The sequence below is a fragment of the Rhipicephalus microplus genome, unplaced genomic scaffold (genome assembly GCF_043290135.1).
Source record: "Rhipicephalus microplus isolate Deutch F79 unplaced genomic scaffold, USDA_Rmic scaffold_338, whole genome shotgun sequence".
Lineage (NCBI taxonomy): Eukaryota > Metazoa > Arthropoda > Arachnida > Ixodida > Ixodidae > Rhipicephalus > Rhipicephalus microplus.
Window position 1 is genome coordinate 8,160 of NW_027464906.1, and position 4,341 is coordinate 12,500.

Here is a 4,341-nt window from a genome sequence, read left to right on the forward strand (position 1 = left end):
TCGTGAGTAGGGTCGCAAATTCTACGACCTCGGCGGGTTTGAGAGCGACGTAGACTTGTGGCACGCTCAACGTGCCACACGTTTCGGGGCACACCCGCGGTGAAATTTTCTCGAGTACGCTCGTATTAGTGCCCAAGGAGGTCTGGGTACTTATCGCTGCTATTATGTGGGGGTTCTCGTGAGCGGCGTACGCGAAAGCGACCGGGTGTCTGATATGCGGCGGGCTTCGGCCTCGTCAAGCGTGTCCTCGGGTCTGCTCCAGGGGAATCCACGGCAGTCGTCTGCAGCCTCATCCGCTTGATGCGTTAGGGGCTGGTTGTCGGACGGTGCCGTTTTACCACGATATCGAGGTGTGTTCCGTGTCGTCCTCGGGCGATTCAGATGCGAAAGCGCCGAAGACGCGGGCGTGACCCGTCGTCTGGCGGCTTTGCAGTCTCGGCTCCGTTGCTAGTTCCGGCCGGTCCACCGACAGTGCAGCGGGCTTGGGCAACCCGCACGGCGCGACCGAGTCGATGCAACGAAAAAGAGCGAGCATGAACGTGCTTCTTGCCGCACGGCTCCCACTCGTCTTTCGGGAAGGTTGTGCCGTAGCGAGCTCGAACGCCGTCATCTCGGAGTGCAAAATAAGAGTGTTGGGGCGCCTGAAGGTGGCCTCCGCCGCACACAGACTGCGTCCGGCCCGCCGAAGGCGAGGACGGACGCGCAGTCGAACGATTACCTGGTTGATCCTGCCAGTAATCATATGCTTGTCTCAAAGATTAAGCCATGCATGTCTAAGTACATGCCGAAATAAGGCGAAACCGCGAATGGCTCATTAAATCAGTTATGGTTCCTTAGATCGTTTCTTCCTACTTGGATAACTGTGGCAATTCTAGAGCTAATACATGCAGTGAGCCTGGAGCCCTTTGGGTAACGGGTGCTTTTATTAGACCAAGATCGATCGGGTTTCGGCCCGTATTGTGTGGTGACTCTGGATAACTTTGTGCTGATCGCATGGCCACGAGCCGGCGACGTTTCTTTCAAGTGTCTGCCTTATCAACTTTCGATGGTAGGTTACTTGCTTACCATGGTTGTTACGGGTAACGGAGAATCAGGGTTCGATTCCGGAGAGGGAGCCTGAGAAACGGCTACCACATCCAAGGAAGGCAGCAGGCGCGCAAATTACCCACTCCCGGCACGGGGAGGTAGTGACGAAAAATAACAATACGGGACTCTTTTGAGGCCCCGTAATTGAAATGAGTACACTCTAAATCCTTTAACGAGGATCAATTGGAGGGCAAGTCTGGTGCCAGCAGCCGCGGTAATTCCAGCTCCAATAGCGTATACTAAAGCTGCTGCGGTTAAAAAGCTCGTAGTTGGATCTCAGTTCCAGACGAGTAGTGCATCTACCCGATGCGACGGCTCGGACTGAACATCATGCCGGTTCTTTCTTGGTGCACTTCATTGTGTGCCTCGAGATGGCCGGTGCTTTTACTTTGAAAAAATTAGAGTGCTCAACGCAGGCGAGTCGCCTGAATAAACTTGCATGGAATAATAGAACAAGACCTCGTTTCTGTTCTGTTGGTTTTTGGAATACGAGGTAATGATTAAGAGGGACGGACGGGGGCATTCGTATTGCGGCGCTAGAGGTGAAATTCTTGGACCGTCGCAAGACGAACTACTGCGAAAGCATTTGCCAAGAATGTTTTCATTGATCAAGAACGAAAGTCAGAGGTTCGAAGGCGATCAGATACCGCCCTAGTTCTGACCATAAACGATGCCAACCAGCGATCCGCCTGAGTTACTCAAATGACTCGGCGGGCAGCTTCCGGGAAACCAAAGTATTTGGGTTCCGGGGGAAGTATGGTTGCAAAGCTGAAACTTAAAGGAATTGACGGAAGGGCACCACCAGGAGTGGAGCCTGCGGCTTAATTTGACTCAACACGGGAAAACTTACCCGGCCCGGACACTGGGAGGATTGACAGATTGAGAGCTCTTTCTTGATTCGGTGGATGGTGGTGCATGGCCGTTCTTAGTTGGTGGAGCGATTTGTCTGGTTAATTCCGATAACGAACGAGACTCTAGCCTATTAAATAGGTGCGGGGTTCCCAGCACCTTACAACCTTCTTAGAGGGACAAGCGGCTCCTAGCCGCACGAAACAGAGCAATAACAGGTCTGTGATGCCCTTAGATGTCCGGGGCCGCACGCGCGCTACACTGAAGGAAGCAGCGTGTCTTTATCCCTGTCTGAAAAGACTGGGTAACCCGTGGAACTTCTTTCGTGATTGGGATAGGGGCTTGCAATTGTTCCCCTTGAACGAGGAATTCCCAGTAAGCGCGAGTCATAAGCTCGCGTTGATTACGTCCCTGCCCTTTGTACACACCGCCCGTCGCTACTACCGATTGAATGATTTAGTGAGGTCTTCGGACCGATGTCCGGCGCGGCCTTTCGGTTGCGCCGGTCTGTTGGAAAGATGACCAAACTTGATCATTTAGAGGAAGTAAAAGTCGTAACAAGGTTTCCGTAGGTGAACCTGCGGAAGGATCATTAACGGATTGTGAAGGGTGAGCGCCTCAGCTGCGTCTGCGCCCGACACTTTCTGCCGCTGACCCCGTTTGGACGCGGGGTCGGCTTTTCCCCACGGGGCTGCCTGAATGTGGAGCGGCACCCCGTGACAAATTGTTGCGCCCAGCGGACGCCAACACCGCGACCTTGGACGGTCGGCCAGGTGGCGGACGCGGGTACAAACGGCGCAACGCACTCATAGGTCGGCTTTCGACCCGCCACTGCACCGTGGCTCGAAGCGCTCGAAATGCGCGACCCGACCGCTGCGGGACCGCCTAGTACTGTAAACAGGAGCGGCGGAGCGCGAACGGCGAGTCGTGGTTACGTCGGTAGAAGGCGAGGCTGCGCGTTCCCGAAACGCCAGCCGAGTGCCCTCCCGACCGTTCGAGCGTGCAAGAACGAGACCCGACAATCGCGCGGCGACTGCCAAGTACGAGAGGAACGGCACAAGCGTCGGCGGTCGGTCAAGGAACTGGCGATGTGACGGGTCCGCTGTGCACCAGTGCATACCGTCCCGCCGTCCGCGGCAAGCGCCTCCGCGTCCTCGGGTGACGGAGGCTGCCGGTCGGTTCTTGCAGGCGAGGGATCTCGCTGGCACCGGTTCGCGTTGACGCGCGGCCGGTCATGGCACGGCGATGCGACGGCCGAGGTGCGCAGTACTCGATGGAGGAACCGCACGCTCCGATGACCGTCCCGCCCTCCGCGGCGTATGCGTACCGACCGTAATGGTTGCAGCAGCGCCGGCCGGCTTTTGAATTCGCCACACGAAACACGGTGCGAGATCGCGGTTAGGGGAGCGTCGACGTTGCCAGGCGTTTTGCTTGCTGCCGAGGGAAAGGCGGCACGGCCACGTCGCGCTCGTCGCGATTAGCGGGTCTGCGCGCTTTGGGAAGGTGCCGCAACGACTTGCCGAAAGAGGAAGCACGGAAGAACGAGGGACTTGGACGTCCCGACAATTGAACGCACTTGCGGCCAGGCCCTTGCTGGCTTCGTTCTTCCGCCTCGAGTAGGCTCGTACGCGGCTCCGGCGCCGAAAGTGGTCCTTGGCACCGACTTCGGTGGACGTGGGAAGTGCCGCGCAAGTACGGCGCGCCTGGCTCCACCTGTTGGCTAAAGTAGGCAGCCGGATCGGCATTTTGGTGTGCGGTGGCAAACCGTGGATGCGAAAAAAGCTTGTGCGATTTCGTGGAACAAAAAGCGGGGGTCCCCCTTTTTATGCGGAGGAGACCGACCCGCCTGCCGTGGTGAACCGCGACGCCACGGTAAAAACGGGAGAGGCTTGTCGATGGGACCGTGCATCCCGCGCTCCACGGAGGCCGGGAGGCGGCCGCCCGAGGAAATGTGTAGCCGTCGAGGCCCGCATCTGCGTGCACTCTTATCCAAATGGGTGTACCGCAGGCATTTTCTGGTTAGGCGGGCCAATGAGAGCGAGCACACAACGATACCTACGGGTCCGGCTTGGAGAACCGGCTTCGACGCCTCCCGAGTATTTATAGAGGGGTGGACCACGAAAGCACTCGCAAGTAGCGAAAGCGAAACGCCGTCCGAAACACACCGTTTGCTCGATTTGCGGCAGCCGAAAAAGGCGCGGCAGAGTTTTGGAGTCCAAGCGTGCGCTGAAAAGCGCCCTTCTTGGCCACTGTTTGGCCGAGTGCCAGAAACGTTTGGTTTTGACTGTACGGAATTGAACAAACACTTTTTCACGACTCTAAGCGGTGGATCACTCGGTTCTCGGGTCGATGAAGAACGCAGCCAGCTGCGAGACTTGGTGTGAATTGCAGGACACACTGAGCACT

General features: G+C 57.1%; 2 non-coding genes across 2 annotated transcripts in view; both read left to right on the forward strand.

Moving 5' to 3' along the window:
• The first annotated feature begins 715 nt into the window (after positions 1–715).
• Positions 716–2,530, forward strand: LOC142793826 (small subunit ribosomal RNA). Its single transcript, XR_012891852.1, has one exon. It is a non-coding gene; the product is annotated as a small subunit ribosomal RNA (ribosomal RNA).
• A 1,719-nt stretch (positions 2,531–4,249) lies between these two features.
• Positions 4,250–4,341, forward strand: part of LOC142793825 (5.8S ribosomal RNA) — a 153-nt gene continuing 61 nt past the window's right edge. Inside the window, exon 1 of the ribosomal RNA XR_012891851.1 lies at positions 4,250–4,341. This exon is cut by the window's right edge and continues 61 nt beyond it. This is a non-coding gene — a ribosomal RNA (5.8S ribosomal RNA).